The 9,680-nt window shown below is 43.3% G+C and overlaps 1 long non-coding RNA gene across 1 annotated transcript; it reads right to left on the bottom strand.

Moving 5' to 3' along the window:
- Nucleotides 1-8,622: 8,622 nt before the first annotated feature.
- LOC127607851 (uncharacterized) lies at nucleotides 8,623-9,474 on the bottom strand. The gene is made up of 2 exons (XR_007964158.1): nucleotides 9,412-9,474; nucleotides 8,623-9,313 (listed from the first exon to the last, which is right to left on the bottom strand). It is a non-coding gene; the product is annotated as an uncharacterized LOC127607851 (long non-coding RNA).
- Between the last annotated feature and the right edge of the window lie 206 nt (nucleotides 9,475-9,680).

Below are 9,680 nucleotides of genomic sequence, written 5' to 3'. Positions count from 1 at the left end.
CTCTGAACAACGGTCTGAGTTGCCGAACTGTCTGAGGAAGCGTTGCACTCAGAGTGTATTTCTGAGAGTGCTCACAATGAGGGAACTGTGGGTTTGGGGGTCGATGATCTCTAATGTTTAGGGTCTCTGTATTTGTAAAAAAAATAAAAAATACTACACAATACTACAATAGATGAAGTTATGGTTACAAATTGAAACCTGGCAAAAGACCAAAGCCGCAATAACCGAAACGTGAACCATCACCGCACTCGCAACCATTCCCATAAATTCTCATTCAGTCCCATCATTTGCCATATGAAAATTCCCCGAAATTTTGCAACCCTACATGAGCATTAAACGTTCCTGCGTCACAACCAGAATGACTAACGTGGAATGACTGTACAGACTCTGAATAATTTCAACTCCTTCGCCATCCAGCATCGGTTCCGACTTGTACGTTTTCTGATCTGAGCCGAAGAAAGCCGACGTGACCTCAAAGACATCCGAGCAGCAATGGTTCAAAGTGGACCTCGACAGCGTGGGTGTGATTGTGTGTGAGGATCTTTGATGAGCCCCATGATTGCGCCGGTTTACATTTCATTCAACGGAAAGTAGCTCGCCCCCATTTGGGTTCAATCAGCTTGAAACTCACGCGGCCTTCGAAAGAGGAAAGACGGTGAACTACATGAGGATCCATGTTACAAAACACGCCCGGTCCCACTCTTGGATTGATCGGTTTTAGATTTGGCTTTATTGGGAGACCTGCTGGAGACGGCGGAGGAACCGGAAAGCCATCGTTGCCGCCCGCTTACCTTTTTAGCAAAAGCGTGGCGTCGTGCCACCGTGATGGAAAACATGAGTGAACAAAGCGAGGGGGGCCGAGCAGGAATGTCGCAGATTCGCGGGAGGAGAAGGAGAAAATGGGGAAAGAAAGGCGAGTGAAGGGGGTGGAGGGGCTGTCCAAACAGAACCAGATGCAGGAGTGCGGAGGCCCGTTTGATCTCGGTCCTCATCGGCTGATTGATGTTGCACATTTCATTTTCTTGTCAGAGCCTTGACATAATGTTTCACTAAACACTTGGGCCCTGCTTTTGTCTTTGTTTTATTTCCACAGTGGTCATAATTAACCCTTTCTGTGGCTGAGAATAGATCACAGGTATATTGATATATATCGGTGTATATATAGGCTTCCACACGTACACAGAGGGGGGCTTAGGTATCAAAGAAGGCCCAGATATGTATTGTCTTTTGGGCTCTCTCCACCATATGGTTTGCTCTGAAATGAAATACGGGCCACGGCGAAGCGTTTGAAGAGCTCCGGGGAAATAAAGGAGAAAAGCAGTTTTCTTTAAGTTCATAATGCAGTCAATTCAATTACCATCATATGGCCAGAGGTCAGAGAAGCGGCGAGAGAAGGTGTACGACACTGTGACCGATCCTAAGTGATGTGTTTAGAAATCCATATAGCCTCAACCGAAAGGAACCGATCCTAAAATTTCCCCCTCGACTTCACGCTGGGAGTCTTCGCCCTCTCGGCTGCTGTTATTGATGTTTGCCCACACATCCCCCCCCACACACACACCCCGACTCCCCTGCGTCCCCTCATAGCCACACACCCATCCTTCCATGGCTCCATCCCTCCTGAGGAGCCTATAGTGGCACAAAGGCACACATCTGGGACCCATTTCCCCCCCTGGAGAAGCCCTTCCTGTGGGGTATCCACTTAGAGTGGCTGGGGTGGGGGAGGCTGAGGGTGCGGTGTAGGTGGGGGATGGCGGGGGTGGGCTCGGGGTGCCGGGGGGCACGGGTGGGGGGGGGGGGTTGCAAACTAATAATGAGGACTGGAGGTGTGGGTGATAAGCAGGTTGAGTCAACGCTGAGTGTGGCTGGAGACAAAGAGGCCCAGCATTCATCAAATAAAATGTTCCTTTGTACATTTAATTTGTAAAATCCCGTCTTAAAAACATATTTTTACTCGACGGGTTTTGACCCAGCATGAGACTCAGCGTCGTTTGGCTGTCTTACGGTGTTTACTGACGTTATGGAACTCATTTGTTATAACTGTCTTTGTTTATTGTATGACTAATTTTCACGCCCTGTGCAGCAACTTTTGAACGCGGCAAGATTTGTCATAAAGCGCTCGATTAGGTTTGGAGTTGAGCTGAGATATGAAGGTGCAAAACAAAAAGGTAGCTGACGGAAGCAAGTTTGAAGATGGCTGCAATGGTTGGTTTGTTGCAGAAGTATGAAGAAGGCGTTTGCCTTGCCGCTACTCCACGGGGCATTATAGTCTGGCGAGTTGATAGTCCTCGGTAGATGCCGAAAACAGGTGTTTAGCGACAGGTCGACTTTAAACTTCAGATGTCGCCGTGTAGTATAAAGTCTACTGAACCGCCTTCTCTTTTCATGTTACAGTCCACTCGCATTGGGAACAATTACGCTCTACTAAATAATCCCTGCGATTGGCTGGCAAGCGGTTCAGGGTGTCCCCCGCCTACTGCGCGAAGACACCTGAGATAGGCTCTAGCACGCCACGCGCGACCACTGTGAGGATAAAGCGGACCAGAAAATGGATGGATGGATAAATATTAATCCAGTTGACAAGTCGCATTCATAAATATGAAAAGTTTAGAAGAAAAAAAACAAAAAAAGAAAAACAGAGTTGGCTTTATGTCTCCCTCAATGTATTTTTGATGCTGATTTACAAAAGGCCTTCCCTTGAGATTTTTCATTTTTTGCTTTTGAAAGGGGAAGTCAATGAAAAACATTTTCTTTTCAACAATATCTTCGATACAACCCCCACTTGTCTAAAAATTACGGAGCAAAATCCACCCGGTTTTGCCCATCTGGGTGGCATGACCATTTTGCCTTGCTGGCAACTGAAAATGACATCACAGTGCCAAAGGGCCCAGCTTGCGACCATCACTTGACCAAAACTTTAAAAAAAAAGGGCTATCGGTCGTAACCAGAGCCCGTCGGCACCGTTATGTCATTTTCAGCCGAGGCTAAGCGGCTGTATAAGGCAAAATGGTTTGCTCTCTGATATGGATAAACACCGGCGGGTTTTGCGGCCTAATTCGTATCCCACAAACGCAATATTCATCAGAATGCATAGAGCATTTTACTCTGAAGAATATTTTTGACTTGACTTCCCCTTTAAATTTGACCTTGAAAAGCTTGCGCACTATGGATTTTAGCATGCGCTGTAATTGATAGCTACGACATTTAAAAAAAAAAAGAGTTGCCACTACTACATCATTATTTGAGGACACGCAGCTAGAAATGAGGAAAATATCGAAAAACCACTCTTAACTTACCCCGTTGCTGAGTCTTCACTCTCGATGCTGACAGTCCCCACTTTGCTCCATTCGTCGTTTCTTCACACCCTTTGTGTCTCCTCTCGAAGAACTCCTCCAGCATAGAAAAAGTGGCACTTGTCATGACGACTCTAAGGGATGAAAACACCCCGGCCATTCGATTGTGTATTTCAGATGTTGTATCTTCGAACTGTGGAAAAAAATATCAGCAAACCTGCCATCTGTTGAGCATCATATGATAAGATCACAAGGTCCAAAGCAGCCACCAAGTGGACCCTGAGGTGAGATTGTTTTCGCAAATGTTTGTAGACATCATTCTCATGGATGGAGTCGCGGTATCTCTTCCAAACCAGCAAGCTCCCCTGCTGCGTGCCTGCCTATATTATTCTTGTGTAGCTGCGCCTTATCTTCTTGCATTAGGCTATAATTTATCATAATATTTAGTGCACGGGCTTCCTTCAAATATCCCGGCTTTCATGTGTAATTTAGCTAATATCCTGCTCCGGCTCTGATTACACTGTCTTAAGTTCAGGGGTCCGTCCCGCTGGAGCTCACAACTGAGAAGGAACTTGCGGCATGCCGCGTCGAGCCAGGCTAGGGTCGAATCCGTGACTCACTTTTGGACATTTTTACACTGCATGATTGTGACAAGTGGAAGTCCATTGTGGACAAATTTTAGCCGCTCGGTAGTTAGGATCTAAAAGTCACCACTGAGGATCATGCCTCGTTACATCCAATGTGACGCAAAGAATGTTATCCAGTGAATAAAATGATCCATCGCAACCTATCGAAGTGAAAAAAAAAACACACCTGAAAACATGCAAGCTTAGGTTTTGTTCGAAGTAGAGGGATAGCATCAGAGTAATGCCTCAGTGTTTCCTGATTGAGTCCCAGTGAAAGGATCTGACCAACCAGTGAAGAGCAAAAATGCATTGAAATGCGTTTGGGGGGGGGGATTAGATATACTCATCTGAAATGCCATAGACGGGCAAATGAAAATTCACATATACACATACACAATACCACACAACTCGGTGCCGTCAAATTCTTCAGTTCCATGGAAAAACGTCGTACGCAATTTTATTTCCTTGGTACTGGATGGAGCCTATCCCAGATGAGTTGGGGCAAAGATAGACCCTTGAATGGTCACCAGTAAATTGGAAAGCAATCAACCTAATATGCATGTTTTTGGAATGAGGGATGAAACCGGAGTACTGGCACACACGGGGAGAACATGCAAACTCCACAGGTCGGAAGGTCGGAGCACAGATTTGAACCTCCAACCCCAGAGCTGTCAGGTGGAAGTGCTAACGAACCTTCTACGGTGCCACCACTTTTTTTTTTTATAATAAAACTACAAAAGACCTTCGACCCAATTTGACGAGGATGGAAAGTGATTCTGTTTGCGTGGCGATCGAAGAGAGCGTGACCAGGAGGAAGGTTGCGTGGACAAGCTGTATCATGTCCACATGTGTAGACACGAGGTCATCTGGTCTTTGTGTGCATGCGCTAATGTGAAACACATCCGAGGTCCGAGTGTTGATAGGAGCCTTCAAGTGACCCAAATACTTGAAAAAAAATGGAAATTGTGGGTTGACACGCAAAGAGATAAATGCACATCAGTATTTCTATTGACATCGAGTTGCTCATGTTGACATACAACGTGGCAAGGGCGCCAAACAAAAACGTTTTGCATATTCATCAGGCGTGAAGCAACGCTATTTATAGCAAGTCAGCACATGAAAGTCATTTTCACCGCCGAGTCAGCAGATGAAATTCATTGTAGTCGGTTTGAATTCTGTGCAAGGGCTTCAAGTGAGTCAGCAGACGAAGTGACCATCTGGCCCCTGCGTGCTTTCCCGAGTCTCTCGTTTGAGTCCAAAATTGTCACACCGTGTAACATGTGTAAGGTCATGAAAAACAGTCAATATGTGAAATATGAAATTATGAGTGCAAAAAAAGTGACCTTACTTGAAAATCCCCCCCCCCCCACCTCTCATGTAAATATCATTACACATCATTACTGGCTTTGCTGGCAATGTCAACGTGACAGATGAAACATGAGAAGTGAGGCTGTAAATTTCCCCAGTGTGGGACGAATAAAGGATATCTTATCTTGTAACTGACTCCAAGTGCATCTTCGACACAAAAAAACGTTCCTTTTTGACCCTTTGCAGCCACCCTACATCTCACTTGCTATTAAGTCAATAGATAATCCATTTATAGTAAGGTGTTTTTAGCCGGGAAAAAAACGACCTTGTATAGTAACGTGTTTTTGGACGAAATTTTAAGCCGAAAAATAACGAACATGTATATTAAGGACTTTTTGGACGAAAAAAACGACCATGTATAGTAAGGCATTTTCGGACAAAAATTTTGGCCGAAAAAAAACAACCAAAAGGCGTTTTTAGCCGAAAAAACCCCCCCGCCTTACTATACATGGTCGTTTTTTTTCGGTCCAAAACGCCTTACTATACACATGGTCGGTTTTTTCGGCTAAAAACGCCTTACATGGGTGCCAACCTTCAATGAATGACTGTTGCCAACCATGCAGTTGGTTACGAAAAAAAAAAAGCCTTATTATGTATAGTAAGGCGTTTTTAGCCGATAAAAAAACGACCATATATGTATAGGAAGACGTGTTTGGATGAAATTTTTTAGCCGAAAAAAACAACCACGTATAGTAACGCGTTTTTAGCCGAAATAAATGACCATGTATATTAAGGACTTGGACGAAAAAAACGACCATGTATAGTAAGGCATTTTCGGACAAAAATTTTGACCGAAAAAAAACGACCAAAAGGCGTTTTTAGCGTTAAAACTATTCATGGTCGGGTTTTTTGGCTCAAAACACCTTACTATATATGATTGGTTTTTTTTGTCGAAAAACACCTTACTCTACGTGGTCGTTTTTTTCGTCTAAAAACGCCTTTCTTATACAGGACATGGTCTTTTTATGGTCAAAAAACACCCTACTATACATGGTTGTTTTTTTCGTCTAAAAACGATTACTCTATATATAATGTCGTTTTTTTTTCGGCTAAAAACGCCTTCGTGTCAAACTCATTTCACATGGTGGGCCACATACGGCCTCAGTAGATGTCAAGTGGGCCGGACCATTAAAATGATACCATACTTAGCCGTAAACAACCAAAACAACGTCTTTCCTTTGTATTGGTATAAAGAAGCACAAGAACATTTAGAAAATGTTGAAATTTAATGAACATATCTTTTACAAAACATTTCATGAAGCACCTTACATTTCCTTCAACAAATGTGCAATTTCCTTTATCATTCACATATATGCATTGCAACTGATCCCATTGATTGTATAAACTTTAACAAGTAATTGGTATTGAAAAATATAGTTATGCACTTTATGATTAAACAAGATTTATAAAGAAAGGACGTTTTAAACCATTTACACGTGCATATAAAATCTAAATGTAATCCCTGGCTACACCTTACAAACTAAGGAGAGTGCTATTAAATGTGTAAATGTGAGAGTGCTATTGATAGCGTCTGCTGTCAGGGGTCAGTGACGGACTGAGACTGCTCTTGTCTTCTATGGTCAAAACAGTATCCCCTAGCGGATACTCAATGAATTGCACCTTATTAAAAATATTAATTCTGTGTCTTTTATGCATTTTTTTCATTTTTAAATGATCCTGCGGGCCTGATTGAACCTCGCGCGCACGCGTGTGTGTGTGATGAATGGAATTGAGCATCGGTGTGCAATTGTAAAACAAGGCTGTGTGTTGAAAAAATGAAACTGAAACTGCAATTAAGGGTGGCTCAATACTGGCTGGCCATATACGGGCCGGAGTTTTAAATTGATTTCTGGCCCAAATACTTCACTCCACAACTGGCCCTCATCTGGTTTGCCACAGTCAAGCCAGTGCCTCCTTTGCCACTCCTGGGCCGTGTTCGGCCTACATGCATTATGCCAGCTGCTCAAGGCCAGCTGTGCCAGCTTGGTGCCGAATCTGGGCCAGATGCCTTTGCTGACTGGCTCATTGTGTTAACACAATATGCTGTAAATATGATCCGTTTCTTTCCACTTTATAGCAATTTTTGTATTTTATTTCATTTTCCAAAATGTGTAACCTCAGGGGTGTTCAAATTTTGAGATTCCGCTCTACTGAGGCCCTCGGTGACCTCATCGCTGACGGCAGACGCGAAAACACGATCTCCATGCTCCAAACGTTCCCATGTTTTGATTGATGCCATGATTCACATAAACCCAATTCTGCAGCCTCAAAGAGAAAAGATTTTAAAGATGATTCACTTTTTTTATTTATTTAAATATGGGATCATCTTTTATCTGGATATCTTGCTGTCAGGGGCAATAAAAGGCCTTTGTTGGGAACCCCAGACCCCAAACTCCACGTGAGCAATATCTGTAATCTCACACTTCAAATACGAGTTAAGGGAAGCAGCGTCCACTTGGGGATCTGCAGGCGCTGACGCTGCCACGCATCCACCCCCCAGCCCCCACCCCCCGGGCTCAGACGTACAGTCAAACGGCATCTTGTGCGCGAGCTGCAGAGGAATGCCGCGTTTCTACAACAGAGCCATTGCATTAGAAACGTCAACAGAGCTCGGCGGCCCCCGCTTCAAAGGACTTGGCCTTCACATCGAATCAATCCCTACTTCCATTAGATTAGGTGATTTTTTTTTTTTTACCAAAGTTACATAGCGCTAACATTTCTTCATGGCTTTTCGAATCCCTTGCTCTGGTTCTGGTTCCCCCTGTGAAGCCACATCAAACGCACCCTGTCATGGCAGATCCCTTTGTGCTCGCTTGAAAATGGCAAATATGTGTCTCCCTAAAATGTTTCAGATGCAAGCTCGCCTCGGTCCCAGAGGCTGAGCAAGTAGACGCAGAAGAGACGACGACAGAGAGGGCCGAGGCACATTTACGCGTGGCCGCGGTCAAGCGATCTGTGACGGGGCGTTCAGCGGCAGAAAATCGGAGATGGCAAATGCACGAACAGTCAGCATGTCAGATACTTGAGTAAGAAAAGACGCCGGTAAATGTACTAAATTTACTTCTGTACTTAAAAACAAAAAAATTACAGATGCCGTATGTACAAAAGTAAACACTTTTTTTGCCCATTCTACAGATCATTTTCAACAATACAATCACTTTGTGTAGGTAAAACAGATCAATTGCTATGGATATTGCTTAAATATCTATCGGCTGTCCGCCTCAATCTGCGGAAGTTGCTCGGAAATCATTTTGGGACCACCATCTTAAAATGCCAAAGCAGCTTCTTGATGTCAAAGAGGCCATCTGGTCCTGGAACAGTTCAAGATGGGAGCGTTTCATTTCTCTCGGTATTCTTCTTCTTTTTTTTTTTTTTTTAAGAACAAACAATCGCCTTCAATGGTCATATATCACAAGTGAAGCTTTCACACTTTGCATCGACTTGTGAATCTCAGTCAACGTTTGTGAAGGATTCCGGGACTTTGGAGCAACTGCGAGGCACTTGGTTCACTGATATGTTTTAATCATCTAATGCAGCACTTGCGACGCCTTTTTTCCAACCATTAAAAGTCCTCCGAGGGCCATACGAAAGGGTTACATGTTCTGGATCAGTACAGTACTTTTAGAATTGCATGCACTGAAAAAAAAAGGTTTGCTGAATTTATTCCATTTTGTTTCATCAAGTGGTTGCACGACAACATCATCTAAATCCAGATTCATTTTTTACATAGACTATACTGTATATCTACTTTTAAAAAAAACATCTAAATCCAAATGATTGCAGCTCCTTGACACAAATAAAATTGAGTACATTTGGCTGGCCGGTTCGGATGCTTGTGCTGTATACGGCCCACAGGCAGTCGGGTGCCAACCCCTTATTGAGCACATAATGACATACATCAAAGCAAAGCGCAATACTCTCTCGCAAGTAATATTCCACAGAACGTGTTCGCTTATAAAACAAGCATGAAAAGCAATCTGACCTAGCCTTCGATTTAAAAATCATACGAATGTAAGGATTTTTTTTCTCTTTCTCCTTTCTTCTTTCTACATACATTCTTGCTGTTGGAGGCTGTAAATTTCCCCAGTGTGGGATGAATAAAGGATATCTTATCTTATAATTACTCTGTTTTATTTCCAATATAGAAGTATATCCCATACACTGTAAGTATAAATATATTTTTTCTTTTTTTTGAATCATCGAATTAGATAATACTGTCCTTACAGGTTGGTTGCCCTTTGCATTCATTTTGCATGTTGTGCAATGAAGGAACTTCAGATTCGGGACATGTGCAGCAGTGATATTTAAAAGTGTTTTCATTATAGTCAACAGCAGATCATGGGTGTGTTTTAATTGTTCATGTTGGCCATAATACAATCGGCTGGTCCTTGAA

Source organism: Hippocampus zosterae, chromosome 9 (genome assembly GCF_025434085.1).
Source record: "Hippocampus zosterae strain Florida chromosome 9, ASM2543408v3, whole genome shotgun sequence".
Taxonomy (NCBI): Eukaryota; Metazoa; Chordata; class Actinopteri; order Syngnathiformes; family Syngnathidae; genus Hippocampus; species Hippocampus zosterae.
The sequence above is the reverse complement of the archived record's forward strand: the minus strand, read 5'-3'. Positions and strand labels throughout refer to the sequence as shown.